Source organism: Myodes glareolus, chromosome 11, assembly GCF_982192425.1.
Source record: "Myodes glareolus chromosome 11, mMyoGla1.1, whole genome shotgun sequence".
In the NCBI taxonomy this organism is placed as follows: Eukaryota; Metazoa; Chordata; class Mammalia; order Rodentia; family Cricetidae; genus Myodes; species Myodes glareolus.
The window spans coordinates 81,869,591-81,886,173 of NC_142036.1; the positions used below are offsets into that span (position 1 = coordinate 81,869,591).

The 16,583-nt window shown below is 44.6% G+C and overlaps 1 protein-coding gene across 2 annotated transcripts in view; it reads left to right on the forward strand.

The window, feature by feature from the left end:
- Positions 1 to 16,583, forward strand: part of Znf277 (zinc finger protein 277) — a 96,258-nt gene that overhangs the window by 1,090 nt on the left and 78,585 nt on the right. The window lies entirely within an intron of this gene.

Genomic DNA, 16,583 nt, shown 5'->3' on the forward strand with positions numbered 1-16,583 from the left:
TTTGCAGAACAGAGAAAGATAAAAGCCCAGAGGCAAAAGGTAGATGGGATAACGTAAGAAAAGCTGGCTAGAAACAAGCTGAGTTAAGTCTGGGCATCCATAAGTAATAAGACTCCGGATGATTTATCTAGGAGCTGGGTGGTGACCTCCCTCCACCCCCTGCCGCCCCACCAAAGAGCAAAGAGTAAAAAACAACCAACAACAATACGTGGTTTAGTTCATTTTGTAATAAGAAGGATAATTCTAGTAAACTCAAAGATCTACAACTTTCTTCTTCTTGTTTATCAAAAGGTATTTCCATATCAGAACATTCATTGTTTCATTTTTCAGTGACTTCACACATATTCTATAGACAAGGTATTTCTTACTTCAGCCAGTCCCTTATGTAAATTATACATAGATACTAGATACATAGATACTTAAAAAGTACTCGTCATGCATAATTCGCAGTAATAGCCAAGTGTCCTCTACCCGGTATTTCACCGGCTATGAACACATTTCTGTCCAGAACCAGTGGGAATATGGTAGGACTGAATTAGGTGACTACTGAAAGCTTCAGTTGAGGCTGCAGCTTTCCAGAAGTATTGAGCAGCAGTGAATTTGCAATGATTGTGACAAAAGTGCCCCTTCCCCTGCTCGGAACTGCCCAGTGTTTTCACCGATCTCCAGTCACTGCTGGGAGAGCCTCATAGCTGGTTTTTATGTCATTTTTAGTAAGTCAATTTGTCATTTAAAATTCCCCTTTAATAATGTATTATTCCATGACTTTATTAAAATTCTTTTTAAGCCCTACAAAATGGGACACATATTTTAGGTGGAAATAATTGCATTAGGAGTGTATTTCTTCTTAGGCGGGCACTTAAGTTATCAAGCATGTCTTTCTCTGTAAAAATCCCACACCTTTTTCATTTCTGGAAAACTGCCTCTTTTTGGAGGTTTCCCTCTAATTCTAATTAAAATGTCAATCTGTGTGTTTAATATCCCGAGACAGAAGGGCCTGAGGAGTCGTTTAATAGAAATCTTTGCAGTTCTCTAGTATCTCTGCTGGCAGGAGTCGCCAGGTGGAACGCAGGCAGCCCCAGCTCCCTCGCCGGCAGGAGTCACTAGGTGGGGCGTGGGCAGCCCCAGCTCCCTCGCTGAGACTACCCTGCATTCTTTTGGTCCTTCCTCCTCCTGCCCCTCTATTGGTTGGCTCTCCACAAAAGCTGTCTTACTTTTTGAGAAAAACCAAGAAGTCATTTTTTGGCAACAGAGATAAAGAAAGACATGGTAGCAAGTGTGCAGCTATCCTTGCTAGGTCTCCAGTGTCCAAGCTGCCCCTTGGGTGTTGTGGCAACGGGCCTGGAACTAAGCTGAGAGCTCTGGATGTCTCCTGGGGTCATGTGAAGAGGAAATTACATGGCAGGATCAGGCCAAGACTTGAACATCCCTGTTTGTCATTCATGTGAACAGAAACTGGTCTCTCATCTTAGGTTTCCTAAAATTGACAACAAAAATTAGGGTTTGGGTAGATGGCATAGAGACTAAGAGCACTTGTCGTGCATGGGAACCTGAGTTCAAGTCCCCAATACCCACATAATAGCTGAATGTGGCCCCTGTGCCTGCAACCCTAGCTTTGTGTAGTGGAGCAGGTGGGTGACAAAACCAGTGAATTTCAGGTTCAATGAGAGCCTGAGGCGAATAAGGTCGAGTATGAAAGAAGAAGATCCCTCATGTCCTCATGTCTTCCTCTGGCCTTCCCACTCAAGTGTGCAGGTGCTCACACCACGCATGCCCACACACACACACACACACACACACACACGGATAGCAAAGAAATTCAACATCTCAAATGCCTGACTGCTATACGTTGTTTATCTAATGTGGTTTTTTAATAAGAAATCAATTAGATCGTGATCTATAGTTCAGCCATTGACACTTTGAGGATGGTTTTGTGCTTGGGGTGATTTCTTATGACAGTGTTTACCTGCATTGGAAGAGTCTGGCAGTCACCTGGGTTGTTTGGATTCATGACTCCTATCCTGCTGAGACCTTATTTATCTCCTTATGTCTGTGGAAGAAGTGGTGGAAGGCAGCAAGGGAACTCGCTGCTCTTGTATTTCATAATCTGACAAATGACATCAAATCTAAGCTAGAAACTAGGCTCTTTGAGCACCGTCTTGCCCACAGGCAGGCCCTGAATTTGATCAGTTACCAAGTGCTACAACTATTCCTGGAGCAATGGAATCTGCGCCTACGTTCATCTCTGTAGCCACTGTTCTGTCTCTAACCCTCACCACCACTACACCTCCAAGGCTGAGCTGCAGAAAGAAACAAAGACCTTGTTAGACTTGCTTTTGTCTGTCTGATCTGGCACAGTGTAAATAGTTAATAAATGTTCTACCTGGACAGTATTCCAGTCTCCCCAACTGGAAAACCTTCCTCTTGACCTCTCTGACACCTAATTTTACCCCTTACACACAAATCTATTTTAGGGGTCTGTCCTGGAATCATTGTAACTCCGCCATAAGCATAAGTAGGTCCACCCTCTCTAGGTAAGAGCTATTCTGCTTTTCCGCCCATCTTCAGCCAGCCCTTCTCCAGCCCCTATCTTCATTATCTGCTTCCCTTAGCAGACTACAGTTATCTGTTGGCATCTTCACTCTCTAAAGGCAAGCCTCGGTTACTTTATATCCATGGGCTGTCAGCACTCCACTCCAAAGGGGTAACAGTGTAGATGCTTAGGATATTTTTGAAACTTACTCAGAGTGTTTAGCTTTGCCACTACTTTAACTGGAAGAATTGCAATGAGACTTAAAGAACAGGAAATGATTTATGTTTGTGAAAGGCGTACATGCCAACTGGAAATGCGAAGTATTATCAGAAACTATTTTGTCAGAACTAATCATGGCTTGCATTTGATGTTGTTTTTTCTGCCCTTTAAAACATGATCTTCTAATAACATTTAGATAATGATTAACTTGTTTTTAGAGAATACTTAGGTCTGGCCTTTAAATCTGGATTCTGTAAATGAATGACCTGCCACACGAACCTTGAACTCTGCCTCCCATCATCTCTGTGGCTGGTAGCCAGTTGCCTACAGGCTGTCCTCTAACTTCCTAGCATTCATTCTAGTCTCTCATATGGCTATGGAAAGAGGAGTAGACTCTATTGAAAAGCTCTATTTGAGTTTTAATTCTGGCATTGAATAGCTATTTAACATAGAGGTTTGTTATATGCTCGACATTAGTGAAAACATACACAAGTGCCAGCCTTGCAAAATTCCTTTGCATTGCATATTTATGAAAGCTATAAAGTCAGACTTTGGTAAATATCAATTGCTCTTACTATGGAGATATACCTAACTGAACAATAAAATGTCCTGACCGCTGATACTGGGTCCGGGTAAGAGGTGATCTAAGCTGTGGTGTAACCCTGGGGAAGCTTGGGAATGCGCCCATGATAACAGCGGATGCCTGCAATGCCCTACTGGAATGTGCTCACAGCCATCTCTGCTGTGCCACCCTACACTGCACCGTCCCTGCACAGCCAGCTTCCCATGCCACACATCCTCCAGCGCTCTCCTGTCAGCAAGGTATAGGCCTGACGGTGTCATGGGAGCAAAAGAATCATAGCAATGAGGGCTTTGTATATCTTGTTCTGTATAAGGACTTCCTCTGAGCATCTTTTTATTTTGCTGTAATACAGGAGAGCCAACTTCTGGCTTCAGAGAGGAACTGTATGAAGGGCTATTAGAGTCATGGTCGTGACGATGATGGCTAATGTTTGTGAGGTCCTGGGTCAGGGCCTTTCTGATCCAAACCACTTCCAGTATTTATCTCATTTTATTCCTTTTATTTGTAAGTAAGGAAAATAATTTTTAAAAAGTGGTGTGCCCAAGGTCACACGGTACCTGAAAGAGGGCTTTTACCCAATGCACAAGTGTGGCAGTTTGACGTGGTAACTAAATTCCATTAGACGAAGTCTGAGGCTGATGTTCGAAAACATAGCTATGCTCTAAGTAGCTGGGCAGTCGGACAGTGGAGAATCTGCTCCCTAATTAATGCTTTTTTCTGAATACATAGATACTTGATTTTCCCCCCAGTATGGACCTTAGAATTGTAATTGTGGGTATTTATTTAGCACAACCTTCTGTTGTATAACAGACTACTCTTCACCAGTAATAACCGATTAAAAAAGAGAATACCTTGTGCACAGCTGACCGTAATCCCCATTAGAAAGCAATTCATAGCACGACTGACATTAGTTAGTCTGTCTTTTCTAAATCGCAAGTAAGTGATCTCCTCAAAGAGAAACGAGAAAGGAAGGTGAGAACCTGGAGCTCCCTAGAAATTCTTACAGACCAGTTTATGAATGGCTTCTGAAAGCTTCTCACGCGTGCAGCCATTGACGAGAGAAGTATTGGAAATAACCAACCAGGACCCTCACTGAGTTATTCTTCCAGCAGCAATAGAAAAATACATAGAAAACAGGGATGAGTGAAGAGCTCACTAGACTCAGAAGACCAGAGTCCTGATCCCACTTCTGCTTCTTTCTGATCTCACTGAAGTCATTTGTACTCCTGGCCAAGATTTCCTGGTTGTAAGTGAGAGAGAGAGATTGGGCCAGACTCCTTTCAAGTTCACCTCCCAAATAACACTTTTAAAAAAGCAGTGGGTTTGCAACATCTCCTGGGGTCTGTAAAAAGTGGGGGACAGCACAGTATTTCCGCAAGAATTAATTCCACGTTGAAAACAGCTGTGTTGGATTAGAAACTTAGCTAAGAACCATGGCCAAGCATTAACTTCTGGAGTCCCTCACTGCAAGACAACAGAGATGGAATGTAAGACTGCATCCAGTCCTACTGACCCAGAGTCAGCAGTGCACAACCAAAACATTGATGGATGGAACCGAGGCCTCATTCAAACTGCTTTGTAAAGCACCTGCTATGTAGAAGTTTGTGTATTGTAGATGCCATAGACTACAAAGGTGAAACCAGTATTGTTCTTGCTGTCCAAGGTCTTAGTACTCAGTAGCAAAAAGATAAGTGCATTAACTAAATCACGGGGTAGAAGATTCTGGAGAGTATCAGAATGATGGGGAATTGAACAAAAAAAGATTATTTCCAGCAAATGGACCTGGCCCCTCAGGATGAGTAAACTGGACATTTACAAACAAGAAAAAAGGCATTGAAACCCTAAGCAAACAGCAGTGAGGAACTCCTGGAGGGTCCAGCAAGTGTCACGGGGCTTTACTCTGCTTAGAGAAAATCAGAGAAGTGGGAGCAGTGGACACCAGGGCACGTTGTCCCCCATGGGGGAACTTGATTCTGTAGCACATACGGCTTGGGAGTTCCGGGGAAATAAATGACAAGATCAAAGATTAGTAAGGTAATGGAAACTGGAAAGGGAACCTGAGTCAGGAGTCCTGAGTCTCAGCCTAAGGGATAGCGCACGCCCACACGAGACTTTAGCAGCATGCCACTGTTTGGCTGGCTGGCTTGTGTTCGCTTGCTTTGAGCTTTGTTTCTAGGATTTGAATTTTTTTTTTTGTAATTGACAAAGTTATATATATTTATGTAAAATGGTGTTTTGATAGCGTGTAAACATTGGAATGACTAAATCAAGCTAGTTAAATCCAATTTCTCCATATTTATTTTATGAGAAGAATATTTAAAATCTCTGCAGTTTTCCAATGCTGCTAGCAGCGTGGAGCTATTGTCAGTGACAGTCACCATGTTGCACATGACCTTATCCTTCTGTCTGACTGAAATCCTGTGCTCTTCACCAACATCTCCCCAGTGCAGACTGTCAACCCCAGCACGTGGGAACCACCGTGTGCTGTCTGCTTCTGTCACCTTTCCCGTGTATGGGTGGCACAGAGATTCCACCTTTTTACCCGCCTGCCTTATTTTACTTAGCGTGCCCTCCAGGTTCACCCTACCGGTACAAACGAGAGGGTTCCCATGTCTCCGTTAAGGCTGAGCATGTCTGTCTGTCCATCGGTGGGCATTTGCAGGAGTGAGTCTCTTGACGGCTGTGCACACAGCCGCAGTGAGCACGGGCGCAGCTCCTGCTCACACACAGACCCTCTTTCCCTTGGCTATGTTCCCAGAAGTAGAACTGGTAGGTCATATGGTGATTTCCCTCCTGACATTTTTGGGGGGACTTGTTCCCCATCTATTTTCCATAATAGCTGTGCTATCAACGGTATACAGGGGTCCTACATATCACTTCCAACACGTTACCTTCATCTTTTTGAAATAGCCGTCCTGACAGATTTGAGTAGTTTCTTGGTGAGTAGTTTTCATTTTCATTGGCCTGTTGGTTAGTTCCAGTTGACAAACTGTGGAGCACCTTTGCCTAGACCGTTAGTCTAGAGCATTAGTCTATTGGTTAGTTCCAGCCTCAGTAATGACAAACTGTTTGGACACCTTTGCCTAGGCCATTATTCTAGACCATTAGCCTATTGGTTAGTTCCAGTGTTACTAATGACAAGCTGTTCAGATGTTTTTGCCTAGGCCATTAGCAATCACCACTCTAGATGGCTCTGAACCTGGGACAGCAGGGCCTAGACACGAGGCAGACTAAAGTCTCATGCAATAACCAGCTTTATTCAGAGCATCAGACAGTTTATACGCGAGAGTTAAGAGAGTCCCCTGAGTAGAGTGTACGATCACAAGGACAAGCCACATGCGGCAAAGCAGGTTTTCCCACAGAGGCCTATGAGTGACAGCAGCTGAAGTGAGCTCACACCTATCCAGCTACACCTAGGAGAGGCACAGAAACACATTCCAAGAACGATTCTGTGTTTTGAAGAAACTGAGACTTTTGTCATGTTTCCTTGGAGTTTTCTCCCAAGCTCTCAGAATTCCCCTCACATGACTCCATTCTTGGACTCTGCCCCCCATCTCTTCTCTGCACCTCCCTCTCTCATTTCTATCTTAAGGCGTTCTTTTCAGTTCGTGTGTGATGTGTGTGTGTGAAGGTGGGTGCTGAGCTCAGGGCAGCTTCTGAGAGTCACTCCCCTCCCTCCGCTCTAGGCTCCAGGATCAAATCCCAGTCAGCAGGTGGACTTGACAAGGGCCTTTACCCGCTAAGCCTACGCCATCTCGTCAGCCCAGGTCTTCCATTTGGGGTTTTTGTTTGTTTGTTTTGGGGTGGGGGATAAGGTTCCAGTGTCTTTCTTCGGCCTGTGTATCTATTGGAAAACTGTCTGAAAGGCTCTCTAATAAGCCCAAGCATGGCAAACATGGAGCCAGCAGGTTTCCCCTTCCCCTTCTTCTCCCTTGCTAAACCCTTAGATTACATTCCTTTAGCTAGCCCCCAAGGTCTGCTCCCTTATTTGGCCATTGATTCATTCCTTAAACTAAACACCAAAGTCCAGCAATCAAAATTTATTATTTGGCTACACTGGCTACCTGTTCAGTCAGAACTTAACTAACTCAGCCTAGCACAGACTTCTCATTTTTCTCCTTAAAAACCACTTTGCAGAGACACCTGCTGTCTGTCTGTCCATCCAGAGGCAGCATTGCCCTCCCCGCCCATCCCACCCCCTGTCCCCTGCATCCCATCCCTCCAGGGTAATAAATCTCCTTTGTGCAGAGAACTTGACATCCAGGTGGGTGTTCTGTGCCGGCTCCGAGGGCCCACACTGTCCGTTCTCCGTTGTATGTTCTCGGCACCTTTGCTCGCTTTCACTCTGTTAGTTTTGTGAGTAGAGTTTGTGTTCTTCAAAGATCCAGTAGAGTGAAACCTGCAGTTTGATTCTTTTTTTGCTCAAGATGGCTTTGGCTAGTCTTTTCTGGTTCCATAGCAGTTTGGGGATTGTTCGTTCTACTTCTGTGGGGAAAAGTCTGTAGAGTTTTGTGTGCATTTCCATCACTTCCCCTTAGCAGTACTTCCCGCAACCTCTCGTGTCTGGTGAACACTCTGCAGTGAACTACTTTCATGGCTCCTTTTATTACTGTTATTACTATTTTGAGATAGCTCGTGCTAAATTGTTCAGGATGACCTTGAATTTGTTCCTAACTCTAGAGACCATGACCTTGTGGCCCTCCTCCCTGACCTCCCAAGTAATTGGACTGGGAAGTAATGCTCTCAGTCTCTAGCTAAGTGGGAATTGGGTCCATTTCAGAGCCTCTTCCTTTCTGCCCTAGAACTGAGATTGGCAGGCCTCTGAGGAACTAAGGTGGACAGATTTCCCTGCTAGCCTTCTTAAGTGAGACTGAACTGGGACCTCAGCTGTGAGGGCTGCATCCAAGTTAGAGCATCTTTCAGGGTTCACAACCAAGACTAAGGTAAGCAGGCCTGCCTCCCAGAGTGCTTCTTTCTGAGCCTCTGGCTGATGGTTTGGTATAAACCCAGAACCAAACACAGCTGTAGCCAAACTCATTAGGGTTCCAGGTCAGGACCCAAAGATATAAGATCCTGCTAGGTCTTGGCCATCATGAGAATTTCACAAACTACTGCCTAAATTCCAGCACACTTGCAAATCCACTTTTCTTCAGGGGCAGCTGTAAGGCTGTGTTTGCTATGTGGTGGACCACGAGCACCCAGGAGCGGCTTCCTTCCCCCTGCATTCCTGTTGGCCGGGAACTCCCTGCTGGAGGTTGAACTAGTACTCAGAGGTGACCTTTGCTGTGAGCTTTGAGAAACAATTGGTGTCGTCTCTCTTCTCATCTGAAAGGAGAGTTGTGTGGCCTTTCTACCAAATCAGACAACTCAGGCCTGTAAAGAAGTTCTAGAAATTAGACAGATGTGCTAGGCAGAGCTGTGCCAGGCAGAGCTGACTGTTCATGAAGACTCCATTTTGGTTGGCTGGTATTTGCTTCACCTCTGTCCCAAGAAGCTTTCAGCCAGTTCAGGCAAAGTCCATCAGGATGTGAGCGGCTCATCAATTACACATTCAGGAATGCTTGCCCACCATAACCTACAAGAGACCTCCATGTAGAACTAAGTTCAGCTTCAAATACAAGGCAGGTGGTGGTTTATGGCCAAGAAGGATGAGGATGCTCAGGGAGATAGGAGTTGCTGAGAGAACGCAGAGGGGTGATGGGAAATTCTCTCTGAAAGCTGATGGGTGATCAGGTCCACCCCAGAGCTGGTGGAAGTGTGGAGAACTTGATCGAATATGGAAGATGGTGGGATAGTGAGAATTTCCATGAATTGACCTAACTGAATTCCAGCTAAAACTGAACCAGGCTTCCTTAAGGAAAGGTTGAGGGAGTGGGGGGCTTTGTCTGTAGCAGGGACGTAGCAGCTTGTCAACATGTCAACTGGACTTTAGGAGAGGAAACAAGCTATTACAGGCCCTGGAGAAGCAGGCTTTGAGACCACGGATTCTAGGTGAAGTTTCAAGTCAGTTAAGTTATAGATCAACAGATGAAGGATCCAGTTACGAGAAAAGGAATACTAGTTGAGATTTGATACCAAGAAACTGGCTGTGTGCCAGTAGCTAGCATTCCAGACCTCCTAAAGATGAGGCAGGAGGCTGAGGTGGCGCAGAGCCACTGACTTAAGAGAACATAGACACGCTATCGGTGGGCTTGGGGGAGCAGAGGAGGAGGGGATATGTGTATTAGTGCTACTGCAGGGGGCTTAGTACCAGACAGGTCGTTGCAAATGATCATATGGCTACTGAACTCCTAACCCTGGGCTCCGTGATTCTGAGTGCCAACCAACCATGACTTAACTCTGTCGTGTCACCTGACAGTTCGTGACAGCACCCTTCCTTTTCACATTGGATACTGAGGCCTAACGTTCCTATTGCTGTCATTTCCCATGCGAAATGTCTTTGTTTATTAGCAGAGCAGATTATATTATGTTCATAACTACCTAGGTTCATGACGTATGTTTTGGTACTAACAGTTGTCATTGTTCTCTTAAAGAGAGCACAGTCATGTTTCCTGTTTGCTTTCTCACATGTTGTTTTTACAAACCCAGTGTCTCATGGATAAAAGGTATCACTGAACTATATACATCCAGACCTATTTTCCTTCCGGCACTTGAAAGGCAGAGTACACCAGCCATGCAAATTTACATCATTTTGTTACTGTTGATTGGTTTTAAGACAGAGTTTCTCCATGTAGACCAGGCTGGCCTCAAACTCATGTAGGTCATTCCTCTTCTTCCAAAGTGCTGGAATTAAGCTCATGTACCACCATGGCCAGCAGAGTTCACATTTCTGAGAACATAAATGAACTAAAGATGAACTAAACCCTGGAATTAAAGGCATGTGCCACCATGCCCAGGAAAATGAGCTAAAACCTTTAAATAGTGGGCCACAAAGAAATTCAGTTCTGTGCTGTCATGCTAAGATTTTTTTTCACACAATTAATTTTTTTATTCATTGTGTAATTGAATTTTCTAGAAAGAGCCAACATTAAATTGATATGTTATTTGTGCTTATAGGGACAATATGAGTCCATAGAATTTTGAGACAAAAGTACTATCATTTTACATGTATAGAATTTCATGAGTGAATAATTTATAAATATAGGTATGTAGCTTTTTTCCAGAACTTATTCTAATTTTGTGGCTGTTCCGGGGTAAATGTTCTATTTAGTTTTCGAAACATTTAATACCCACTCAAATTTTGTGGATGCTGGTGTTCATTTAATTTAGGAAGCACTAGTCATGGCCATCTCCCCATTATTTATTAAGAATTTAGAAATTCCAACAAGTTCTACTAAGAGGCTACCTTGTGCCTGTGGTTGGATCTCTAAGTGGTCCCTTCATCACATTCCTGCTTGACGTCATCCTTTAGTGGAGAAGTCAAAGTGAAGCCACTAAAACACAGTTGAGCACAAGAAGCAACATTTGTTTTTCTGTTGGATGGTATAGCAACCTTTAGACCTGTTTCTCCCATTATATCCAGGAAACTGAATCTATAGATCCAAGCTATAATAATTTCAAAAGCTATCTATAGGAGTAAGCCCTACCATTTTAGCTCAGTATGAGAACATGTGCCTTTCAGTTTGGTGTCTGTTCTCTCCTTCCTTCCTCCTCTGCTTCGACATCCCCACCTGCTTGGAGTCTGCCCTTCCGCTAACCTATACCTGCGTTCCTGTTTAATTTTAGTATCAACACATATATCTCTGAATTAAGACTTAACTGTTGGGTATAGGAAAGTTTTCTTAGTAACTAGTTTCTGACCCATAGTTTAGAGTCCTCAACCCCGGGCTTTATTATATTAAGTTAGGTAACCATAGTTATTTAATGCATTATTTAAGTTTATAAAAAATTTAACCCACATTCTTCTATCAGCTTTCACTTTAACAATGTGAGTCTCTTTTGTTTGACCTATTTGTGTGTGACTTGAGTGTCAAAAGTGTCAGTATGACATTGGCACTTAGGAGTTAGCTGATAAAGTCAGGCACTCTTTGATGTGCAAACCACAGCTTGTAGAGGAATTCTTGGTGAAAGGTTGTTTAAAACAGTTTTAACGTGATTCATGGTACCTGTTGTTGTTTACTTCTAGTTGGCAGCCCTGAGACCCAACTGGCAACTCTCCATCTCAGGAATCTCAGTTCACTGTATGTGGTCCCCTAGTAGACTGACTGGGCAGTGTGGGAGACAGTTTGCATAGCTCTCTTTCGTCTTGTTGCTTTTCCTGAAGCCATGATTGCTGTGTAAGTAGTGGCAACCCATCAGAGAGTCAGACTGTAAAGACACCATCATCACAGTTGTCGAGGCAGGCATATAACTCCATCAATATCAGTTATCGGCGGGAGTTAAGTACCTTCCCATTTGTTCACGGGCTGATGTGTAGTTTTGCATTCAACCTAAGTTATACTCCAGAATTTTGAACTTTACCTTTTCCTCTTTCTTTTCTTTCTTTATTTTACATGTGTGGGTGTTTTGTCTACTTGTATGTGTGTACCACATGCATACTGGGACTCGGTTAGATCCCCTGGGACTAGAGTCACAGAAGTTTGTGAACCTGCATGTGGGAGCTGGCAATCAAGTCAGGGCCCTCTGGAAGAGCAGCCATCTCTCCAGCCCCAAGTGTCACTTTTAATGTGATATCTTTCCTGAACCCATGGCTGAAGTCACTACATACTTTTTGTAGGCTTCCTCGTATACTGATAGTTTTCTAGAAGAATCTATACTTCTAGAGAAATGGGTTTGAATGTTAGTCATTCAGCTTTTCACTGTATTTCCTGAGGTTTCTAAAGTCCCACACACTGCGTCATAAAGTACCAGTGTGTGCTCACTCACAGTTCTGAAGCCTGGATGTCCAAAATGAAGTTCTTAGTGTGGCCATTCTGTTTGGGGAGATTCCAAAAGAACTTCCCTGCCTCCTCCAGTTTCTGTGGCCCTGAGAAACATCGCTCAGGGGGCCTATCTCTGTCTCTCCCCTCTGTCTCCGAGGGGCACATCTGCCATTGAGAGTTCAACCTAATCCCATAATCTCAGATTTATACCCTAATTACAAATCTAAAGACACTGTTTTAAAGTCAGATAACACCCTGAAGTGCTAGATGATGTACTCTTTGTGGGCCACCGTTCAAGCAGCTGCGTCTACTGAATACAGTGCTCTTCTTTCCAGATAGTCATTGTCCTGCTCTGACCAAGCAGGATGCGCACAGTTGGCATCTTTTTTTTTTCTAAATCAATATTGAAGTTGGTGCCTAGTGTGTGACTCCATGAACTTGGAACTTAAGTTCTGACCTCACATTACTATTGAGCCCCTATTACCAAATCTATATACCTTGTTAGGTTGCAGATTTGCCATCATTGCCATTCTGATTGTCCTTCTTGTTTGCTGTTAGAAGTACTTTGAATATGTGTGGTATATGCCTAGTTCTTTTGCTTGTGGAAAAATAGCTACCAATTTGTCCTTCATGTATACAGTCCCTGGAATCTAGTGTCAGCCCGAGACTGAGAGCAAAGAACCAGGGTACTTACTCACTATGAGACTTTGAAGAAATCTTGACATCTTTGATAAGCAAATCAAAAGTGACAATAGTACTGCGATGTGCTGCGGTGGGTGGGTGAGCAGGTGGGCCGATAACTTTAAAGCTGTAATGCTATATGACCGAGAGTTACATGGGTCACTGTGCATGCATACACACAAGCTTGTATATAGCACCAGTAGACAAACTGAAAGGATGCTCCCTGTGGCCCTGACCACAGGTCCATCTCACCTTCCAGTGGACCAGCCTATTCCTCCTTTAAACTGCCACTTGCGATTTACCATAGATGTTTACAGAGCAAGTTTGCTTTGTTGTGGATACAGAAGAAATCACCCTGAACACTGTCCTAAAAGGACAAGATGTAGTCTGTGTCTTCTTCAAGCAGACACAGAGTTTAACAGGGAAAGAAGTGGGTGTACAAGTAAATAGGCTGAACTCTGAGTAAATAGTTTTTGCTTGGAAAGTGTGACCATGGTTGGCCTCCAGGGAAAAGCGGGACAGGTCAGAGGACTGAGAAGATTCCAGCACCTGAGCTCCAGTCCTTTTGTGAGGACAAAGCAGAAAGGAAGCCAGGTGCTGTCCAGGGACATGTCACAGACTCCGGGAGGAGTAATGGAGAAACCGGAGCAAAGGCTGGGAACTCACCTATACATCATCTAGCCTTCTAAACCCTTCTTGTGCCTGGATGTTTCACAGACTTGGTCAGCATGCAGTCACCAAATCAGTTCAAAGAGTACACTGACAATTCTCCATCCAAGTAGAAGACTCCCATCCTCCATGTCCTGGGCTTGAGTGTCAGCAAGTGCTTACTAATTATGTGCTTAGCAGGTGCCAAAAAGATCAAGGACCAAACTCCTATCTTAAAGGACATTTCGTTTCTAGAATGCAGGAGCCATACAGAGTCACACAGACTCATAGGAACTGAGAACCATGCAGAGTCACCCAGAGTCACAGAACTGAGAGCCATGCACAGTTCTCGTCACAGGAACTGGTCTTCCCCTTCTGTGTTCAACTGTGCGGGGTTCAAAGACAGGTGGTCTTTGTCAGGTGGCCTAGGGCAGATGGGTCTTTCCTATAGAGGAGTCTGGGTAATGGTCACAAATCAGGAAGAAAAGGAAAGCCTGGGCTATGTCTCTGAGGCAGAGAAGCAGCCAGAGATTCCATGAGGGTCTAGTGCAGGTGTTTCCCGAGGGTCAGTACAGGGGTTCCCAAGGGCCAGTGCAGGGGTTTCCCGAGGGCCAGTGCAGGGGATCCTGAGGGCCAGTGCAGGGGATCCTGAGGGCCAGTGCAGGGGATCCTGAGGGCCAGTGCAGGGGATCCTGAGGGTCAGTGCAGGAGATCCTGAGGGTCAGTTCAGGGGATCCTGAGGTTCAGTACAGGGGATCCCAAGGGCCAGTGTGACTACAACTAAAATCCCCACAGTTCTCCCTCTGTTCTGTTTCCGTTTGACCCACAGCAAGTTCCAGATTGTTCTGAGTATAAGAACTTCCACAGAGACCGCACATTCTTTGGAGTGTGCCGTAAGGAGGCATGTGTGTCTTGATGCATGTGTGTATTCATTTTTAAAAACCTTTGGAAAGCCTGGTAGTTGGAGTGGAGTTCAGCATGCTGTTGGCGGGAGGGCAGTGCTTGCCATCACTCTCTCCATTATTAAAATGTCCCTACAGGTCTGCAACTCCCCTTCCTGGTCCAACAGGGTTGGCAAGGCCAAACCACACTTCCCCACATTCCAGAGATACTCAGGCTCCTATGAGTGCTTCTCCTGGAGGGCTCACTGACCGCCTTGGGAGGTGCCTCTGACAGCTGGAGGAAGACCGTCTGGCCCCGAGGCTATTATAACTTTACAAGTTTTCTCTCTCCCCCCCCTTTTTTCCTTCTATACCCCCCTTCTGTTTTTCCTTGTTTTGGTAATGTGTTTGGATAAGTCACTTCATGGCCTTCAAATGTTTATAATCTTTTCTTTAGCATGCTATCTCCTTTAGTTTCTGAAACAGGGAAGTGATCCATCCCTCCCAGCCATTTCTCTCCCACCTGTGGGTCTTAAGTATTGGAATCAAGACAATCCTGAGGCCTTCCTAACTCAAAGAGTTTCTCAACTGACTTGTGCAGTTTAGCTCTACCTTACTGGTTTATTTGCTTTAAATAGGTCATTTTGAGGGGTAAAAATAAAGTAAAAGAAGAGAACCAAAACATGTAATCTATTATTTCAACAAATAAATAATGTAGTAGCTTCCATTTCATTAAGAAATGGTTGCTTGCTGGTGATAATGGCACACACTTTAATCCCAGCACTCCAGAGGCAGAGGTGGGTGGGTCTCTTGAGTTCAAGAAAGGCCTGGTCTACAGAGCAAGCTTCAGGACAGCCAAGGTTACACAGAGAACCCCTGTCTCAAAAAGCAAAAAAAAAAAAAAGGAAAGAAAGGAATTGTTATAAATTCAAAGTTGCCTTCTTTTCCAGCTCCCGTGATGAAAGCAGCAGTAGTATTTGGGATCTGTCACCAAATACTATTAATTAACTCATTTGTTAATAGTGTCCCTCACTGAGAGTGATTCAGGTGAGATGGAGGGAATTAAAAGGTAAATTCTGGAAGTGTCATCTGGATCAAAGTTTCCAGGGGAAACAAAGGTAACAGGTAGGAAAAAGGAATTGATATATCCAGTCGGAAACAAAGGAAGGCAGTGAAATGAGAGTCCGTTCTCCTGCTCCCCGTCACTGAGATCCAGGGTACACGTGAGCCCCAAGAACTGACAACTAGCAGTAACTTAGGTGGTGAGAGGGTGGGCAAGGGCTGAAACTGCTCCCTTGACCACTTTGAGCCTCTAGTCGGGATGGTCATCAAGGGAAATCTGTGGGTAGAGCAGTTTGGTGACAAATGTTGGCTAAGATGTCCCAGTCAAGAGTGTACTCCTACAGCTTTCCTGCCGGGCACTGGCAGGCTTTACCCTAGCGTCCCTTCGTACAGGGCCATCTGTTCTCCAGTGACGTCTGCTGGTTCTGAGCCCAAGGCTATCTGAGTGTACACTCCCATGGTGTCAGCATATTTTCACCAAGTTTGCCCTCTACCCAAGCCGCTAGCTTTCTTCCTTAGTGTGCATTCCTGGTGTCTGTTCCTGGTTCCCTCGGCAACTCCTGTGTTCCTTGAGACTCAGATTTCACCTCACCTTTTTCTAGAAAGGTTTCTTCCTGACTTCTCATCTCTCTCCAAAAGTAACCATCTACTTCTCATCCTTCTTTGACCAGTTTCTGTGTTCAGTTCCCTTTATAGAGTTCTCACTTCAATATTCTTTGCTCTTCTGCTTTGTGCCCAGACACCCTGTATGTGATGTCAGTGTTACTCTTGTCTTGGTACCCAGCCCTAAGGTAGGATTAGACACTTAACTGCTGTATGTTCAGGACTGAAACAAACCACCCACTTGCTCCACCATCTTCTCTGTCTTTGGTGTGTTCTGTGCTGTGTATATGGTGATGTGGGTGTGTATGATGTATGCATTTGTTAGTGTGTTCTGCACATGTGTATGCAGATGCATGCATATCTGTGCAAGCACACATGGAGACCAGAGGTCGATGCTGGAGGCTTCCTCAGTCACTCTCTGCTTTTATTTTTGAGACATGCTCTCTCACTGAACCTGAAGTCAGCCATTTGGCTAGGCTGGCCAGCCAGTGAGATTCAGGGTTCTCTTGTCT